Source organism: Hylobates moloch, unplaced genomic scaffold, assembly GCF_009828535.3.
Source record: "Hylobates moloch isolate HMO894 unplaced genomic scaffold, HMol_V3 SCAFFOLD_1, whole genome shotgun sequence".
NCBI classification, from domain to species: domain Eukaryota; kingdom Metazoa; phylum Chordata; class Mammalia; order Primates; family Hylobatidae; genus Hylobates; species Hylobates moloch.
The window spans coordinates 96,251,111-96,272,132 of record NW_026652276.1 but is presented as its reverse complement, the minus strand read 5'-3'; the positions used below and the strand labels follow the sequence as shown (position 1 = coordinate 96,272,132).

The 21,022-nt window shown below is 48.5% G+C and overlaps 1 protein-coding gene and 1 long non-coding RNA gene across 2 annotated transcripts in view; both read left to right on the top strand.

Annotated features, from left to right (window-relative positions):
• LOC116810838 (E3 ubiquitin-protein ligase RNF216) overlaps nucleotides 1–21,022 on the top strand; it is a 105,428-nt gene that overhangs the window by 44,182 nt on the left and 40,224 nt on the right. The gene's annotated exons all lie outside the window — the stretch shown is intronic.
• Nucleotides 112–18,382, top strand: LOC116810845 (uncharacterized). Its single transcript, XR_004370399.1, has 3 exons — nucleotides 112–219; nucleotides 14,133–14,227; nucleotides 18,249–18,382. It is a non-coding gene; the product is annotated as an uncharacterized LOC116810845 (long non-coding RNA).

Genomic DNA, 21,022 nt, shown 5'->3' with positions numbered 1-21,022 from the left:
AAAATTGGCTGGGCATGGTGGTGCGTGCCTGTAGTCCCAGCTACTCAGGAGGCTGAAGCAGGGGAATCGCTTGAACCCAGGAGGCAGAGATTGCAGTGAGCCGAGATCGCGCCACTGCTCTCCAGGCTGGCAACAGGGCAAGACTCCATCTCAACAACAACAAAAAAAGAAGTGTTGAGTAACCAGTGAGCTGACAAGCCCACCATGTGGAGGGCTCAGGTGGGAGACGTGGGCTTGGGGGAGTGGACCGCATTCTGTGATGACAGAGCTAGCTGGGGGCAGGGTGGGGGACAAAGGAACCACTTCCCTGTTGGACCTTGAAGGCTGCATTAGAGCATGAAGAGCCTTCTGGAAGAGGACACAGAGTGTTAAAGTAGAGGGGAGTGTGTGTTTCCAGGGCAAGTGAGGAGACTGGAAGCTTCAGGGCCAGCTCATAGAGGGGACGTCCCTTATGTGAAGAATGTGGACTTCTTTCTGATTGCAGCAGGAAGTCTGTCCATGGTCATTAAACAGGGTAGTGAAATGATCAGATTTAGCTTCTCACATGATTATTCTGGTAGCAGAGGACTGAGGATGTAACGATCCCAGCAAGAGACTCCCAGGACCCTCAGGGACTTGCTGTGCATACAGGGTCCCTATTGTGCTTCTTAAAGCCAACTGTGGAGCCGCCTGGCTCACCTGCCCAGGGACTCTGGCCGCTTAGCAGAAAGGCGGGTGAGGGACCCAGTGGAGCATGATGGTCTCTCCTGCCGAGGGTCTAAAGATGCTTATTCCCACAGGGCCAGTTGTTAGAAATGCAAGCACTCACACCGATACACTCTTATCTCAGTGGTGCCTGCCTTCCTTTTTTTGTTTAATTGCCCCTTGCAGCAGCACATTCCATGGGAGATTCCATGACAGGGCTATTCTCACTCTCGATGTCAGTGGTTTTGATTTTATGTCTGTTGTCATAGCGCCTGGAGCTAAGCCTTATCAAATAATTGCACATCTGGTGATCACTTAGGCTTCCAGAAACGTGAGGCAGGGAGGACCCTCAAGGGACTCTGGTCAGCACTCCTGCTGCTGAGAGGCTTCACCGCATTCCCCTGGACTCACCAACAGCCTCGTTACACTTGATACTGTGTGTGTGTGCACCAGTGCGCTCAGCGCCTGCATCCTCACAACCCAGCCCCTTGTGAGGCTGGCCGGGCCACAGCTTGCCCTGTTCTGCACCATTCTAGGGCTGAAGGATTTGCCCAAAATATGTCACTAGACAGTGACAAACAGGCCCTTAGTCCAGTGCCTTTGGCAGGGGCTGGCTGGAGCAGCATGGCCATGTTCAGATGCCTGTCCCACCGCTTGTTAGCTGTGTGCACCCCCCGCACCACACCACCACCACCCCCACCCGAGGGTGACAGGATCCTCCTGAAAAGTCTGTTAGGAGGATTAAATGACTTGATAACTAAGATGTTTCATCCATAAGTACTCAATAAATGGTAGCTGCTGCTGTTATTCATCCCACTATTTCTAATCTCTCTACTCTTAAATTTTACAACTTTACTCAATAACTTTTAAAATACTCTACACTTGTGGCTCCCATAAATTTCCTCGTTGCTCTGTTGAGGCCATTTCTAGTCCCTGTGTGATCAGGGTTATTGGAGGGCAACTGATAAACCAGCCGTGCTCCCCACTTCTTCTCTAGGAGTTCGGCCTCCTCAGCTTGTCTGCAGATCTTTGCCTCTTAAGTTATCCAGTCCAGTTCTCACGTCTTCCCTGACGAACTGGTGTCCAGAAATCTGCTCTGTCACCTTCTGTGTGAGGAGCAGCCTCTCCAGCTTGTCTCACTGCTGTAGCTCCCACGGTGCAGGGTTTCCTTGAAGCATGCTTGGAGGGTAACAGGCCCAGGAGGCACAGTTGTGACTGGAGCCATGGCGGAGCAGCAACTGATATTTGTCACTACAAGTGCCGGCCTCCTTACAAGCACTCATTTTATAGATAGGGAAGCTGAAGCTGGGAGAGGTGAGGTCACTCACCTGAGGTCACTTTAGTAAGTAGCCATGGTGGACTACTCAGGCGGACCCAGAGCCAGTCTCCTGACCACCAGGTCATGTGGGGACACCAGGTGGCATGAATCTCTGAATCTTATTTTTCTCTGCGCTTGGGGAGGTGGTAACATAGGTCAGTCCTTGGCGATGGTTAGTTCCCTGCCCAGGGCCTGTCAGCCTTAATGTTCTTCTGATCCTGTTTATGAAATGCAGGTAATATATTGACATGGCTGAAGCTCAGAGAACATAATTGAAAGTCTTGTAGATGGCAGTAAAATGGGAAGATTTTTCAGGCTGGTTTTCTTATTGGTCTGGTGAGGAGCTAAAAGTTACAGCAGGAGGTCAGCAGAGGGCCCCAGAGCCTCAGAAGTAAACCTAGATTTGGGCGCATGCCTGAGTATTGGCAAATTTATGTAGCCGGGGCCCTTTGGCTCCACAGTGGGGCGTCAGGCATTGGAGTGCACATCTCTGAGCTGGGAGGAAACCCCAGTACCACCAAGACGAAGACAGGTGTGTAGAAGGTAGAATACCAAGAACAGTCGCAAAATCTGGTTACCCCCTGGAAAGATCACTGTGGTCTTACTGCTCCAGTTAAGAGTGTGGGTGTGTGATAACAGGGCCGGGGCTGTGTATGTAAACCAGGAACCCGGAAGAGAGCAAAGAGCTGTTTTTCTAGCTCCCTTACATTCTAGTATCCCCCTTCCCCTGATTTCTACTGGATTCTGATTTAGTTACTCTAATGGCCTCTGCATAGACAACCCTTCCCCCTTAGGCAGACTCTGATTCCTGGGATTTCCTGAGCAACACTCCCAGGACTCTGCACAGGAAGTGGAGAATGAGGTCAGGCCAGGACTGGAAGGGGATTCACCTACTCTCATAGCGATTGAATGGTAATTCCAGACCTGTTCTTAGTCACTTCTTTCCAATCTGAGGATGCTAACACAAATGTAAAAGACAGACAAATGGTTGAGTACAAAGTGCTTAGAATGGTCCCTTTGTAAGGGTTTGCTATTATAATTTACCAGAAGCCATATATGCAGCCTTTCGATATAGCCTGGATCTTTTATTTCATTCTTTTTTTCTTCTAGATTTCCTTTTTTTTTTTTTTCCTTTTATAGAGGAAAGCCTGAGAAAATGGCAAGAAAACCAAAAGAATATGGTTCTGTGATTAGCAGTCCAGTCTTACAGTGGAGATAATTTACCTAGTGCCCACCTTTAGTGAATGCAGGTGGCATTGCCCAGACCACCCATACAGTAGAGCATGTAACGTCCAGAAGCAAAAGACAACAGCAGATAGCGACTCCTTGGCTGATGTCGCAGAAGCACGTGCTGAGCAGTCTCTAAGTCACATGTGTTTGCTCTAAAATTAACACCTGGACAATTTAGAATTAATGCCATTAGAAAATGAAATCACTTCTGTTTTCCACATTATGTAAACCATACGTCAGAGTGCCCTAAAAACAAGGGAGATGTATGTGGTCTGTAGTGGTATTTCTCTTAGGTCAGGCCACTAGTTAGTTCTCTTACGAGGTTCGTTTCATGTGGTTGGTGGGTTTTGGTTTGGTTTGGCTTTTAAGGAACAATAACCCTTCCCTATGGGAAATAATGGGCCTTGGATGAGGTTATGTCCAGTGTTCATTGGTCCCATTTTGAAGTGCCCCAGCTGGATGCACACCTGGTCATAGACCCAGGGCCAGCCTTGAATCTAGCCTGGGACAATGACCAGAGAGGAAGTGTTTGGACCCTGAGGCCAGTGGCTTTTCTGTGTCGTGGCTCAGGTTGCACTGTATGTTTATGAGTTTTCTTTCTCTCTCGTTTGTTAGGCCGGAAATGCCATTATTCCTTAAGAATAGGGGCATGGGGGCCCAGCCTTTTCAGCTGGAAGCTGCTTCTCCCAATTGTGTGTGTATTCCCCTCTGGTGCCCCTCTAATGTCCAGGTATCTTTTGTGTGCCAGGAGCCCCATGAGAGCTGTGGTGGTCACACAGCCAGGCAGACAGGACGGACGGGAGACTGTGAGGAAGCAGAGGCCACTGGCTTGGCCTGAGCACTCAATGCAGGTGCAGCTCAGGGGGGTTCCCCAGCGACAGTTCTCACAGATGGGGATTGACTTGGTTCAGAATCATACTTTTTGCAACTGCCGTCAGCACTTTTAAGGCCAGCTTTGTTTTGTGTTAAAAGTTTGCATAAAATTATAAGGTATATAGCTGGGGAGAAAGAAATTTCTTTGGCATGGAAAGAACTTGAGGCTGGGCGCGGTGGTTCATGCTTGTAATCTCAACACTTTGGGAGGCCAAGGCGGGCCGATCACTTGAGACCAGGAGTTCAAGATCAGCCTGACCAACATGGCGAAACCCTATCTCTCCTAAAAATACAACAAAATTAGCCGGGCCTGGTGGCATATGCCTGTAGTCCCAGCTACTTGGAAGGCTGAGGCACAAGAATCACTTGAACCCGGGAGACGAAGGTTACAGCGAGCCGAGATCGCATTGCACTCTAGCCTGGGCAACAGAGCAAGAATCTGTCTCAAAAAAAAAGAAAAAAGAAGAAGAGGGCCATGGAAGGCTGAGGTGGGCGGATCACCTGAGGTTAGGAGTTCAAGACCAGCCTGACCAACGTGGAGAAACCCCGTCTCTATTAAAAATACAAAATTAGCCAGGCATGGTGGTACATGCCTGTAATCCCAGCTACTCAGGAGGCTGAGGCAGGAGAATCTCTTGAACCCAGGAGGTGGAGGTTTCAGTGAGCTGAGATCGCACCATTGCGTTCCAGCCTGGGCAGCAAGAGCGAAATTCCATCTCAAAAAAAAAAAAAATTTGAATAGAGTTAGCGCTACAGGCTTCATGACGTTGCTCCTTTGTTCGTTTGTTTGTTTGTTTTGAGAGGGTCTTGCTCTGTCATCCAGGCTGGAGCGCAGTGATGCGATCATAGCTCACTGCAGCCCCACCTCCTGGGCTCAAGCAATCCCGCTGCCTCAGCCTTCTGAGTAGCTGGGACTATAAGTGGGCACCACTACACCCAACTAATTTTTTTTGATTTATTTTTTGTAGAGAGTATCTTGCTTTGTTGTCCAGGCTTGTCTCAAACTCCTGGCCTCAAGTGATCTTCCTGCCTCAGCCTTCCAAAGTGCTGGGATTACAGGCATGAGCCACTACACCATGCCAAACTCACACCTCCCCTGTCCCCTCGGATATGGCCCAGGAAAGCCTGTCCCCTCTGGGGTCTCTAATTCTTGTCTGTGCAGAACCTAGTGTGTGTGCAGAGGGATAAGAATTGAATGAGGTGGCCGGGCGCGGTGGCTCACGCTTGTAATCCCAGCGCTTTGGGAGGCCGAGGCGGGCGGATCACGAGGTCAGGAGATCGAGACCACGGTGAAACCCCGTCTCTACTAAAAATACAAAAAATTAGCCAGGCGTGGTGGCGGGCGCCTGTAGTCCCAGCTACTCGGAGAGGCTGAGGCAGGAGAATGGCGTGAACCCGGGAGGCGGAGCTTGCAGTGAGCCGAGATTGTGCCACTACACTCCAGTCTGGGCGAGAGAGCGAGACTCCATCTCAAAAAAAAAAAAAAAAGAATTGAATGAGGTGATGTCTGTGAAGTGCCCAGCATAGTAACTAGCACACAACAGACTGTTAGTAGTTGGTACCTTATTTAGTGTTCCAGAATCACTACATTTTTCCCTGCCATTATTTAAAATAAAAAAATTCACCTTTTAAATTGTGGGAGCTCCGCTGTAGTTACATATGAAGCTGGTTTTTCAGCAGTTGCCATTCTGTACCCACATTTGCTTTATATATATGTTTTGTTTTGTTTTTTTTTTGAGACAGTGTCTCTCTCTGTCGCCCAGGCTGGAGTGCAGTGGCGCGATCTCAGCTCACTGCAACCTCCACCTCCCTGGTTCAAGCAATTCTCCTGCCTCAGCCTCCCAAGTAGCTGGGATTACAGGTGCGTGCCACTATGCCCAGCTAATTTTTGTATTTTTTAGTAGAGATGGGGTTTTGCCATGTTGGCCAGGCTGGTCTCGAACTCCTGACCTCAGGTGATCTGCCCACCTCTGCCTCCCAGAGCTACATTTGCTTTAAAGACCCCCCGGGGGCTTTGCCCAACTATAAACGAGTGAGTGTCACCTCTTTTTGGACTAGTCTCCCCAAGAATTCCCAGCTGACTTTTTTCATTTGTTTTGTTTTGTTTTGTTTTGAAACAGAGTCTCTGTTGCCCAGGCTGGAGTGCAGTAGTGCGATCATAGGTCACTGCAGCCTCGACCTCCTGGGCTTAAGTGATGCTCCCACTTTGGCCTCCCGAGTAGCTGGGACTACAGGGGTGTGCCACCACACCTGGCCTTTTTTTTTTTTTTTTTAAAGAGATGGAGGGCTGGGCGCAGTGGCTCACTCCTGTAATCCTAGCACTTTGGGAGGCTGAGGCAGGCGGATCACGAGGTCAGGAGTTTGAGACTAGCATGGCCAACATGGGGAAATCCCATCTGTACTAAAAATTTGCAAATTAGTCGGGCACAGTGGCTTATGCTTGTAATCTCAACACTTTGGGAGGCAGAGGTGGGCGGATCATGAGGTCAGGAGTTTGAGACCAGCCTGACCAACATGGTGAAACCCCGTCTCTCTAAAAATACAAAAATTAGCTGGACGTGGTGGCAGGCGCCTATAATCCCAGCTACTCGGGAGGCTGAGGCAGGAGAATCGTTTGAACCAGGGAGGCGGAGGTTGCAGTGAGCCGAGATCACGCCATTGCACTCCAGCCTGGGCGACAAGGCAAGACTCCATCGTAAAAAAAATAAATAAATAAATAATTGAAAATTAGCTGGGCATGATGGCACACACCTGTGATCCCAGCCACTCGGAGGCTGAGGCAGGAGAATTACTTGAGCCCAAGAGGCAGATGTTGCAGTGAGCAGAGATCATGCCAGTGCACACCAGCCTGGGCGATAGAGCAAGACTCCGTCTCAAAAAAAAAAAAAATGAGAGAAAGAGAGAGATGGAAGTCTCTCTATCTTTCCTAGGCTGGTCTCAAACTCCTGGGTTCAGGTGATCCTCCTGCTTCAGCCTCCCAAAGTGCTGGAATTACAGGTGCGCACCACTGCACCCAGCTAATTTTTTTATTTTTTTGTAGAGACAAGGTCGTGCTGTGTTGCTCAGGCTTAATATTTTTATTTGCTGTGATGACATGGGATGTTTTATTCTCCAGATCTAGCCAAATGGAGAAATTCCTTGCAGGCCCTCATTCTGGGCTGTGGTCTTGGCCTCCTGCACTTGATCCTGCAACTTTCTCTCTTTCCTGCATACTGCCCCACGTGACAGGTCAGCTTTGCTGTTCACATCACCCCCAGTTGGAACCTGCAGTGGCTTCTAGAGCCTTTGTCACTCTTGTTAGTCTAGCCCCTTCTTCTTTTCTCGCAACCCAGGCCAGTCCCCCACCTGCCTGCCTGTTCTTGCAGATGCTTTCGCCCACAAAGCCATCTCCAGCCCACTCCATTCTGTCGAGCCTGTTCTTGAACAGCAGCTCCACTGACAGGGCCACGCTAATTACCGTAAGCAGGCAGGGTAGATAGGTGGGCAGGCAGAGGCCATGCTGTACACCTTGTGGCTTCATAGAAGAATCTCAATAACCACTGACTTCCCCTGCTTGGGGTGGTGCTGGTGACCAGTGCAGTACTGCCCGCAGGCGGGGCATTTGGTGTTGTAGAGGACACATTGGTCTCTGGAGGTCCAGAGAGTGGTGAGAATGCCCACACCGTGCACATATACCCCCGTCCCACCCTGAGTCGATGGAGAGATGGATACACCCTGCCCCTGCCCTGTGTCTCTTGTTAAGACACAATACATCTATAAACCACAGATCCTGAGCTGTAGCCAGGACATCTCAGTACTTGTTTTGTACATTTTCCAATTTCAAGACATCCCCCTTGGTCAAATGATAAATCCAGTAGGGCTCCTCAGCACTGTCCTGGGAGTGTGCTGCCTGTGTCCCTGTGTCCTAGAGAACCCCAGCTCCTCGCCTCCCAGTGCTCTACAGCATCCTATCTCAAGTCCTCCCTCACATCCATCCTCTACCCTGCGCTGCTCACCAGGAAGACCACAGCAGCCTCCTCACTGGTCTTCTCTCTTCCAGACTCATGCTCCATACCAGCACCAGTGTGCTTATGTGATCACATAAGTATTTATGTGATGAGTATTTATTGTCGGGTACCAGCAAGAGAATGTATCTAAGTGGATAAAAATGTTTTATGAATTCTGGAAACCTCTTTTTATTCCCAGAACATCAAAGTCCAACTCCTGTTGAAATTCATCAGTGGGTTAAACTCTTGAGTTGTCTTGATGCTACAAGCACTACATCGTGTGTGTGCAGTTTCATTCTAGAGTCTGGTTGCTTCACTTCTTGTTATTAAATTTAACAAACATAACTCTCCAACTTGGCATTTTTGTAGAGTGGGATCCTTTTATATAAACATTAGTAAAGACCAAAGTAACTGATATAACTACAAGATTATCATTCCCCCAAAGTAAACATGTATTTAGGGGCAGCTGCTTCCAGGAAACCATGTGCTCTTCTGGATGGAAAATAAATCGGTGGCATTCTTGGTTTTCTGGGACTTAGTCCCAGTCTCTACAGTCTGCTTTCCATCTGTCCCCCAGAATCAGGACTTAACGTCTCCAACATGTATGAAGAAGATCAGAGGGCACAGTGTGTGCACAAAGGGGCGGGAACTTCTCTGATCCACTGCCATCTACTCCTTGATAGTCATCAAAGGCCACTGTCTTGGTCAGCTCGGCTGCCATAGCAAAATACCAGACTAGGGGCTTATATATGCCATCAGTTTTCTTACAGTTTTGGAGCTAGAAGTCTGAAATGAAGTTGTCATCAGGTTTTGTTTCTTGTGAGGCCCCTCTCCTTGGCTTGCAGAGGGCTGTCTTCGTGCTGTCTCCTCACATGGTCTTTTCTGTGCACTCCTCTGGTGTCTCTGTCCTTTTTTTGTTTGTTTGTTTGTTTGTTTGTTTGAGACAGAGTTTTGCTCTCGTTGGCTCAGGCTAGAGTGCAGTGGCGCAGTCTTGGCTCACTGCAACCTCCGCCTTCCAGTTTGAAGAGATTCTCCTGCCTCAGCCTTCCAAGTAGCTGGGATTACAGGTGCCGCCACCGCGCCCAGCTAATTTTTTTGTATTTTTAGTAGAGACAGGGGTTTCACCATGTTGGTCAGGCTGGTCTCGAACTGCTGACCTCGTGATCCACCCGTCTCAGCCTCCCAAACTACTGGGATTACAGGCGTGAGCCACCGTGCCCAGCTCTCTCTGTCCTTCTTATAAGGCTATCAGTTAGATTGGAATAGCGCCCACCCTATCAGCCTCATTTAATATAATCACCTCTTTAAAGGCCCTGTCTCCAAATACAGTCATTGTCCAAGGTGTCAGAGTTAAGGGCTTCACATAAGCATTTGAGGGAGACATAGTTCAGTTCATAACAGCCACAGATAAATGATGTATCTTTTTAGCATGTGTGATTCAGTTGGGAAAACAATAGAAAGCAGGAACAGTTACCACTGGGCTTAGAGATGAGCCAAAGGCAAGTGTATTCAAGCATGAGCAGCTGGGTCCCCTCTGTGTTCATCAGGATTTCCAGCCTTCACATGGGCACATGGAGCAGTTGCTGAGCCTAACTAGAGCGCAGCTTAGGGAGCCTGGCAAAAGGCATATTGCCTCTGGTGAGGTTTTATCCTGTTGTCCATCTGTGTTATTTAGAGCAGTTTCTGTAAAGAAAAAAATAAAAACGCTATTAGCAACACCAGAGCAGGATGCCACTCCAGCAGCTCTCCCGGAACCAAGTAGTTCACAGAAAACACTCTAGGCCTCCTAGGGAAGGGAGAGGCATGGTGGTTCGTCTTGGGCAGACCTTGAGTCCTGCTTTCCCGGGGTGGACCCTCACCCCTGAAAAAGGCTACAGACGGCCTCCTTATATGGCCACCACTACAAGTTCCTCCTGCGTAGGCCATATAACCGGAACTGAGAATTTGGGCTATGGATTAAGGCTGAAAACACAACTCAAAAAAGATGAGAGGGAAGTCACATTTCAACATACTACTGTGTTACGAGACCCAGTTACACCACCTTAGCTGTACTTTTGCTTCCAAAGGTCACCTTAGGTTGTCAGACATGAAGAAACTAATGAACCAGTAGGGGTGGAGATTAAGCATGCTTTGGGGTCAGAATGGTGAGGGGCATACCATTAATTTCTTGCTCATAAACATTTCTGTGAAATGATGGAATCTCTAAGATTTGTTTCATACATGATTAACTATACCAAAAATTTAAATCCAAGAATAAGCAAAAAGAGGAAATAAAAGGCTGGTTTTTTACCCAACCACTAGTTCAGCACTCTCCTCTGGTTCTGGGTGTCTCCTTTTGGCAGCCCCTCCATGCACATCGGAGGAGCCCACTTCCACATGGCTGGGTCCTCTGCAGTCGGGCAGCAGCACTGTGGTCAGGCGTGTGTCATCTCAGGGGAGCAGTGCATGTACAGGAAATGGATCCTGAAAGTCTTACATCCAGGTTTTTTATGAAAGTGATTTCCAGGCCAGGCACGGTAGCTCACGCCTGTAATCCCAGCACTTTGGGAGGCCGAGGCGGGTGCCTCACTTGAGGTCAGGAGTTCGAGACCAGCCTGGCCAACATGGTGAAACCCTGTCTCTACTAAAAATAAATAAATAAATAAATAAATAAATAAATAAATAAATAAATAAATAGCTGGGCATGGTGGTGCGTGCCTGTAATCCCAGCTATTCGGGAGGCTGAGACAGGAGAATCACTCGAACTTGGGAGGCGGAGGTTGCAGTGAGCCAAGATCACACCACTGCACTCCAGCGTGGGTGGCAGAGCGAGACTTCATCTCAAAAAAAAAAAAGGATTTCCAAATGCACCATCCACAATCTCACTTACTTTCTTTTTTTTTGAGATGGAGTCTTGCCCAGGCTGGAGTGCAGTGGTGCGATCTCAGCTCGCTGTAATCTCCGCCTCCCAGATTCTAGCAATTCTCCTGCCTCAGCCTCCTGAGTAGCTGGGATCACAAGTGCACACCACCATGTCGGGCTAATTTTTGTATTTTTAGTAGATAGGGTTTTGCCATGTTGGCCAGGCTGGTCTCAAAACTCCTGACCTCAAGTGATCCGCCCACCTTGGCCTCTCAAAGTGCTGGGATTACAGGCGTGAACCACTGCACCTGGCCAACACAGTCTCAGTTTCAACAGTGATATCTGGCAGATTTGATACGAAGTTTAGGTCTTGATTTAGAAGCATGAACAGACCCCGCACCTCACTCTCTAGCATCTTTTGGTCTCTTACTGCTAAATCTGTCAATAATCTTTCACTTGAGGCAAGATGGAGTGATGATTTTATAAGCATTGAGTAAACTCTGCCAGTCTTTTCAGCCACACTGAAAAGAATGGATAATGAGTGTGTCAGCCTCCCTGTGATTGCCAGTGGCAAAGATTAGTCTTCTAAAGATCTCATTTCTTTTCTAAATAGAGGTATCAGAGGATCAGCAAAACCAAGACCTGGATCAAAAGAGGCCAGCTTCTCAACTTTACTATATGTCGGAATCAGTTAGAGATCTTGTCAGATGCAACTCTGCTTAGTAGGTATAGCTGGAGCCCGACCACCCATACTCCTCTCAGGCTGGCAGGTGCAGACAGTCCCGCCCATCCTGCACAGCACGGGACTGGGTGGGATAGTTTCCCCCAAGGCGGCCATCTGTAGCCACCTGCCTGCGTTGAAATACTCTCTAATGCTCTTTATAATATTAGGTCCACAGAACTAAAAATCACTTATGCTCCTGCTCTTATTCCTGGGGGAGATAACTAGATTTCGGATGGATAAGAGCCCTGTGGGGATGAGTGAAGGTGTGAGAGTAATCGCATCTAGAGGCATCAGGTGGATAGTATGCTAACTAGATAGTGTTTTACTATTTCCCATAGTAAAGATATGGGGAAGATACACCGTGACTAGAACACCCAAAGCTTGTGAACCAGGAGAATGAAGGGCATGAAGCCCTGGAAGGGCAACAGTGGGCCCCGGCTACTTCCTAACAGCGTTATTCCTCAGGACTAGGATCTCTGGCCCGCTTCTGAGCCCTCCACTCTGGGTGTCTCCCACCTATATTTTTATTATTCTTCTGTGTCGAGTTGACCCTTTTTTCCTCCCTCCTTTGACCCTCATCCTCAGTTCATATCTCCTGTCCTCAAGAGAGGCTTCCCTTTTTGTCACATTTCACTAGCAAGGAGGGAAAGATTAAAAGTCAGCTTTGTGGCCCGGCACGGTGGCTCACACCTGTAATCCCAGCACTTTGGGAGGCCGAGGTGGGCGGATCACAAGGTCAGGAAATCGAGACCATCCTGGCTAACGTGGTGAAACCCTGTCTCTACTAAAAATACAAAAAATTAGCTGGGCATGGTGGTGGGTGCCTATAGTCCCAGCTACTTGGGAGGCTGAGGCAGGAGAATGGCGTGAACCTGAGAGGCGGAGCTTGCAGTGAGCCGAGATCGCGCCACTGCACTCCAGCGTGGGCGACAGAGCAAGAAAAAAAAGTCCACTTTGCTATTTACTCTGAGAAGGGATTTGACTTTTAGGAGAATGTGAAAAACTACCAGGGGCAGCCGCTTTTCTGTGCCTGCTATATAAACAGTACTTTGGAAGATGTCCTGTCTGATATCCACAAAGGGGTATTGTCAACGCCAAGTTCAGACAGCTTTGTATTCTTCTGTCCCTGGATACATGAGTTACTGCCATCTTTACACGGTGCCCTAAAATACCAACGCGAAGTTACCTGCTCAACTTGAAGCTGCACTGTACCCTGGAACCAGCACTTCTGCTGAATGACTCAGGATGAAGCCTCGACTTCCTTCTTCCCACCCTGTGCCCAGACCCCAGTGGCTCCTTTCCCCCACCTGGTCCAGTAACTTTAAGTCCAGCTGTTGTCAGCCTGGGCATGAGGAGGAGTGTCAAGATGGGCTTTGTCCTACCTGGAAGGAGGCTTCCTGGAATTTGCAGCCTCTCTTCCAGGGCATGCTGACAGTGCAGCTCCAGCAGGCAAGAGCTGGTTTTGCTGGCTGTTCTTGCCAGGCCAAGATTCCCAGCAAAACCCTGGGAAGCCCAAGGGTAGCCCAAGCAGTGAGCAAAGACAAGGTCAGCCTGGCTTGTTTCTGCCCAAGTGATAACGGTGTTTCTGTTTGACAGTTTGAAATGATCTGTTATTAGATCTGCTTCCTACGCGTGGCCCTGCTCCTGCAGGATGGAGAAGGCTGGGGTTCCCCTGGTTCCTGGGCATTGTTTCTTATCAGCAGAGTCACCTCCAGGGTAACTAGAGATGGGGCTGGTTTTCAGTTCCTGGCAGTGATCCCTGGGACTTCCTATTGTGAGAATGAGCCTTTTGATGCCTTTTTAAAGAAACTTTAATTCTGAATGAATTCTAAATTAATGGCTTTTAAACTTTTTTGCTTGTGACCTATAGTAGGAAATATAAATTACCATAAGCCTCATCCAAACATAAATAAATATAGGTGTAACAGAAACAGTTTTATAAAACAAATACTTGACACATGGAATGTGCCCTAGTATTTTTGTTTTAACTTTCTTTAAATCCACTAGTCATAATCTACTGAAATGACCTTACAGCCCACCAAAGGGCCACAGTATATAGTTTAAAAGTCATGGCTGGCCAGGCACAGTGCCTCACAACTGTAATCCCAGCATATGGGAGGCCGAGGCGGGTGCATCCTTTGAGCCCAGGAGTTGAGACCAGGCTGGGCAACATAGCAAGACCTGGTCTGTACAAAAAATTAGCCAGGTATGGTGGTATGTGCCTGTGGTCACAGCTACTCTGGGCACTGAGGTGGCAGGATCACTTGAGCCCAGGCTTGAGCCCAGTGAGCTATGGTGGCACCACTGACTGCGCCCCAGCCTGGGTGACAGAATGAGACCCTATCTCAAAAAAAAAAAAAAAGGAAGTCATTGCTGTAGTAACTTCGGTTCCACAACCTATATTGTATGGAGCATCTACGGGGAGCAAACCCTTTGGAAGAGGCTTAGTTACAGCCTCCCCTTCTGCCCTTTCCAGGCTGTGAGAAGCTCGGCAGGAAGGCGGGAGAGGCCCCACCTTCAGAGGCACAGCTCAGAGGGCTTGAGAGCTCCCCGTGAAAGGGATCCCTGCAGGTGGGGTTCTTTGGGAATCAACGTCATGCACAGCCATTGCAGAGGCTCTTCTTCAGCATCTGTTTACTCTGGGCTCAGGCCCCAGGCAGCCTGCAAACCCACCCCTCCTCTCCACCTTACAACTCTGCCCACCCTGCTCCTCCCCGTTCCTGGTGCCTGGAATTCTTTCCCCCAGATAGCACCAGACGCGCTCCCTCACCTTTCTTAAGTCTTCACTTACATGCACCTTCGCAGAGAGGCCTTCCCTGACCACCAGTTTATAATTGTGAACTATTTCGCCCTCTCCACCCCAGTGCATTCCTCTTTTATTTTTTTCTCCTCAGCACTTACAATCATGTCTTACTATATATTTCACTTAACGTGTGTCCCCACTGCAGAGCAGGACCCATAGTCCTTAGTAGGAGCTCACATATTGGTCTTGGAATTTTGTTTTTTTTTTTTTGAGACGGAGTCTCACTGTCGCCCAGGCTGGAGTGCAGTGGCGTGATCTCCACTCACTGCAAGCTCTGCTTCTCGAGTTCATGCCATTCTCCTGCCTCAGCCTCCCGAGTAGCTGGGACTACAGGCACCCGCCACCACGCCCGGCTAATTTTTTTGTATTTTTAGTAGAAACAGGGTTTCACCGTGTTTGCCAGGATTGTCTCGATCTCCTGACCTCAGGATCTACCTGTCTCGGCCTCCCAAAGTGCTGGGATTACAGACGTGAGCTATCGCGCCCGGCTTTGGTCTTGGAATTTTTATATAAATGTCCACATGCTGCCATTGCCTAGGCGTTGCTGATACAGTCTCTGTGATTCTATTAAACAGCCATTCGAGAGAAACAGTTGTCTATATTTGAATAACCAATATAAGGGAATTGGTAGTTTTGTTTGTAGTTACTATGATAAAGATAAAATTGAGCTTCGATTTATTCTAGAAAGACTTTGCCCTCCCACTCTGTCCTCGAAGCCCTGGTCCCCATAGTATAATAAAAAGCCGGCAGCTATGTGTGGTCTCTCCCAGAGCAGTCAAGTTGATGTCTCGGTGCCTTGTAACTTTCCATCCCTAGGGGGCAGCATTAGCACAGAAACCACATATAAAGCTTCTCGTATTCCAATTTGTCACCTAATCCTGGTGGCTCAGGGAAAGAAGTTTTCTAATCCACAGAAATAACACTTCAAGATTTCTTTTTTCAAAGCCTGGTTCTGTACATAGAAATGGTAGGTGAGGTGTGTATGAAAACAAAAAATATTTAAGAACAACATGAAATCTTCCCCAAAGAAGCCCTTTCCTCAGGACTAGGGGGTGAGGTGGGGGAGGCTTTGTAATGGTTCCCAGAGCTCTGACTTGGCCACTCGCAGATTTGAATTTCTGCATTTGGAAATGTAAAGGTTCTCCTTCCTTTGAGAGATGATTTACTGTACTTTGAGGATAGAGAGGAATCCCCTGCATGGTGAGCTTGGCTTCTTAGATGTGACATAATCAGGTCATTACAAGACACTGTTAGAAGAATTCATGTTAGAATTTTGTGTGTCCTGGCTGGGTGTGGTGGCTCGTGCCTGTAATCCCAGCACTTTGGGAGGCCAAGGCGGGCAGATCACCTGAGGTCGGGAGTTCAAGACCAGCCTGGCCAACGTGGTGAAACCCTGTCTCTGCTAAAAACTACAAAAATTAGCCAGGCGTGGTGGCAGGCGCCTGTAATCCCAGCTACTTGGGAGGCTGTGGCAGGAAGAATTGCTTGAACCTGGGAGGTGGAGGTTGCGGTGAGCCAAGATTGTGCCATTGCACTCCAGCCTGGGCAACAACAGCAAAACTTCGTCTCAAAAAAAAAAAAATAGAATTTTGTGTGTCCTTTAAGAACTGGACCCAGGCAGTTTGGATTATCTTGTTGCTGGGAATGCAGAGGAGAATGCTGGCCAGTGGGGGAAGCGAGCAGCCTACCGTTGGGCAGCAACTGGCCTTCCACAGCCCCTGGGGGTATTGGGGAGAGCCAGGCTGGGACACAGGCAGAATGCGCATTTCCAGTCCTGACCCCTCTAAACCAGAAGTTCTCTTAGGCACACATTTTCAGGGTGTACTGTTTGTGAGCTCCTTTTATCCTGATTGAAGAGAGATCAACTTCTATGTCTTGAAACTATAGGAGAAAATCAACAAAGAACATCCTAATTGAAATAAATACATGCAGTACTTTCTCACACCATCTGCAAGCATTTGGTCATTAGCCTCTTGGTAATAACTGCTGTTTGTAGTTTAACTCATTAAATTGGGGAAAGACATTAGGGAGCAAAGAAAGGAATGACAATAACTCATCCTTAAGGCTCAAGCTGTAATGAATTAACCTGAAAGGGTCGTATATATTAATAATTTCATTTTCTCATAAAGTACTTGGCATAATTATAAGTAAGACCCAATAGGGAGGAAATAATGTTCTTTCAGGGAGGAGATAGATACGTTTTTTTTGCCCATGGAAAGTACAAAAAACATAACTCTCTGCATAGAGAAGATGTGCTTTGTCTTGCCAGCCTCCACCTCAGACACTGAGCACCTTGTGCCGCTCAAATCTAGTGCTAGGCTCTAGAAATCCAAAGATACCTGAGACGTACGGTGGTTGATTACGAGCCCCTCCAGGTTAGGAATTCTCCAGGCTTCATCTCCATCACATCCCCATGTGGCACAGAATAGGCACTCAAGTGAACTTTTTTTTGTTTGTTTTGGGGTTTTTTTGTTTTGTTTTGTTTTGTTTTGTTTTTTTGAGACGGACTCCCTCTCTGTCGCCCAGGCTGGAGTACAGTGGCAGGATCTCGGCTCATTGCACCCTCTGCTTCTGGGTTCAAGCGATTCTTCTGTCTCAGCCTCCTGGGTAGCTGGGACTACAGGCGTGCGCCACCACACCCGGCTAATTTTTGTATTTTTAGTAGAGACGGGGTTCACTATGTTGGCCAGGCTGGTCTTGAACTCCTGACCTTGTGACCCCCCTGCCTCAGCCTCCCAAAGTGCTGGGATTACAGGCATGAACCACCGTGCCCGGCATCGAGTGAACTTTTTTTTTTTTTTTCTGAGATGGAGTTTCGCTCTGTCGCCCAGGCTGGAGTGCAGTGGTGCCATCTCAGCTCACTGCAAGCTCCACCTCCCAGGTTCACACCATTCTCCTGCCTCAGCCTCCCAAGTAGCTGGGACGCAGGTGACCGCCACCACACCTGGCTAATTTGTTTTTGTATTTTTAGTAGAGACGGGGTTTCACCGTGTTAGCCAGGATGGTCTCGATCTCCTGACCTCATGATCTGCCTGCCTCGGCCTCCCAAAGTGCTGGGATTACGGGCGTAAGCCACCGTGCCCAGCCAAGTGAACTTTTTTTTTAATGGATGAATTGAGCCCTCCATGCCAAGCCTGTCCAGCAGGACATCATCTTTGCCACAAGGAGCGCCTGGCGCTTGGAAGAGATGTGACATAATCAGATAATTACAAGATGCCACTAAAAGTGCAGTAACAACGCATAAGCCAAGTGCTCTGGGAGCCCAGTGAGCAAGTGCCAGCTCTTCCCGGGTCATTTGGGTTTCCCAAGCCACCGGTATTTGAAGGGAGAACTGGTGAGTAGGTGTTGCCAGAGGAGAAGAGACATTCTTAGGCAAAGTGTTGTGCCATTGAGGGCATAGGGGGTGTGGGTGCTGGATTCTCTGAGCGCTCTGTCCTGTCCCAGCTCCGTCTACTGTCCTGCTTGCATTCCCTCTACCTGGAATGCTTCTCTACCAGATAGCCTTCAGGCTCAAGCAGAAGTGCCAGCTCTACACAAGCCTTCCCTGACAAACCAGTGTCAGATGGCACCCTCCGTGTTCACACTGCCTGCCCCCTACCTGGCTTTAGTTTCCTCTGAGGTACTCACCATCTTCCTCAGAGTATACAGTTATCTGTTTGTTAGTAGACTCTAAGAGGACAGGGGCTTCGTTTTATACCAATCCTCCTCTCTGGCACTGATGGAAGGCTCTCAGTGGCACTGGTGGAAGGGGCAAGGGTGGGAACATGAGAGTGTCTTCATTCCTTTCAGTGCAGAAACTGTCTCTGTTACCTGCATTGCTCTGAACAAAACTGACCCAGAGCAGTTTCAGTGATGGTGATAATCTCAAGCAATGCCATTACCAAATCTTAATGCCATGATCCTGGCCACCTTTGAGGAGGTAAGTGGCATGTATTTACAAGTAAGGGTCAGGGGCTGGTTGAGGGAGTGACTATGGAAAACTTTCGTGGAGCATATCTCTGTTTAGGCAGTAATGGAAATCTAAAAATGGACTTCCTTTTGCTATGCCGCCAGACATGCAACTGGCCAAAGGTGGCAGGAACAGCTACTTCCTCACACGTGTCCAGTCTGAGATCACCCTGTGATTAGCAGGTTCCTATCATTACCAGTAAGAAAGGTCTGATCCCATCCCATCCTGCCTCTTACTGAGCCGTTCCCAGCTCTCCAGGAAGCAGGCATCCTGCACAGCTGCAGCTGCACGGCCATGCCTTTGATGCCCTGATGCTCACACCCAGATTTGCTGATTGTTCCTCTGTGGTCTCCTCACACAAGATGCCATTGTAACCTCGGCTTGTCTCATAGCCACGTGCCCTTGGGTTCTCCAGTAAACAGTGACCTGCTCTTGCCAGCAAACACCATGTGGGCACACAGTGGGACTAGAGTAGAAAGAGCAAGTGGATTTGGGATCAGACAGACTCATGTCTAAAGCTCTGTGACCTCGACCAAATTAATTGGACCCTCCGAGCCTTCTTTTTCCCTTACCTTTTTTGTTTCTGTTTGAGCAGAGTCTCGCTGTGTCGCCCAGGCTGGAGTGCAGTGGCACAGTCTCAGCTCACTGCAACCTCTGCCTCCCAGGTTCGAACGATTCTCGTGCCTTAGCCTCCCAAGTAGCTGGGATTATAGACATGCACCACCGCGCCTGGCTAATTTTTGTATTTTTTGTAGAGATGGGATGTCACCATGTTGGCCAGGCTGGTCTCAAACTCCTGACCTTAAGTGATCCACCCAGTCAGCTTCCCAAAGTGCTTGGATTACAAGAGGGAACCACCACACCCGGCCGTATTTACTTTATTAAAAATGGGAATAATTCTCTAGTACTTCCCTGTAGAGTTGCTGTGAAGATTGAGATGTGTATGCAAAGCACCTTTTGTGAAGATGTGTAAGTTTTCAGTCCTAGCGGGTCTCATTTCTTTCTTTAACAAAAAACCGAAGCCTACAAGCTGAGCATGGTGGCGCACACCTGTAAGTTCAGGCTACTGAGGAGACTGCCATGAGCTATGCTGGCGCCACTGACTGGGCAATAGAGTGAGATCCATCCCTTCGAAAAACAGCCTGCAGGGGCCAGGCACAGTGGTTCATGCCTGTAATCCCAGCACTTTGGGAGGCCGAGGTGGGCAGATCACTTGAGGCCAGGAATTCAAGACCAGCCTAGCCAATGTGGCGAAACCCTGTCTTTACTAAGAATACAAAAATTAGCTGGGCATGGTGGTGCATACCTGTAATTCCAACTACTTGGGAGACTGAGGCATGAGAATCTTGAACCCTGGAGGCAGAGGTTGCAGTGAGTCGGAATTACGCCACTGTACTCCAGCCTGGGTGACAAAGCGAGACGCTGTCTCAAAAAAAACAAAACAAAACAAAACAAAAAAAAAACCTAAGCCTTCAGGAACATTGAGCTAGTACTGTGAAAAGCAGGAGTTTTAGACCTCTGTTAAAGATGTTCCCCAGGCCAGGCATGGTGGCTCACATCTGTAATCCCAGCACTTTGGGAGGCTGAGGCTTGCAGATTGCTTGACTCCAGGAGTTTGAGACCAGCCTGAGCAACATGGCAAGATCCCATCTCTACAAAAAATTAGCCAGGCATGGTGGTGCACACCTGTGGTCCCAGCTACTTGGGAGGCTGAGGTGGGAGGATTGCTTGAGCCAGGGAGGTCACGACTGCAGTGAGCCAAGATTGTGCCACTGCACTCCAGCCTGGGTGACACAGTGAGACCCTGTCTCAATCAATCATTAAAACAGGGCTCCAGCTGGGCTCGGTGGCTCACGCCTGTAATCCCAACACTTTGGGAGGCCGAGGTGGGTGGATCATGAGGTCAAGAGATTGAGACCATCCTGGCCAACATGGTGAAACCCCGTCTCTACTAAAAATAGAAAAATTAGCTGGGTGTGGTGGCGGGCGCCTGTATTCCCAGCTACTCGAGAGGCTGAGGTGGGAGAATCACTTGAACCCAGGAGGCAGAGCTTGCAGTGAGCCGAGACTGCGCCACTGCACTCTAGCCTGGCGACAAAGTGAGACTCCCATCTCAAACAAACAAACAAAAAAAATTAAAACAGGGCCGGGCTGTGTGGCTCACATTTATAATCCCAACAGTTTGGGAGGCCATGGTGGGCAGATCGCTTGAGCCCAGAAATTTGAGACCACCCTGGGAAACATCACCCTGGGAAACATAGCAATACCTGTCTGTACAAATAAAATAACAAAATTTAGCTGTGGTGGCACGTGTTCATAGTCCCAGCTACTCGGAAGGTAGAGGGAGGAGAATTGCTTGCACCCAGGAGGTCAAGGTTATAGTGAGCTATAATGGCACCACTGCACTCCAGCCTGGGCAACAGAGCAAGACCTTGTCTCTAAAACAAAAAAGTAATTAATGTAATTAAAATATTAAGAATAATAGTAATAAAGTCCCTTTCTGAAGCCGTATCAGAAAATGTGGTTCTCTTATTCTTAACAAAAAAAATACAGGTGTGCTGCTATTGCCCCATTGCAGGTCAGCCTTACCTGCCCCTGCCAGGCTTGGTGTTGG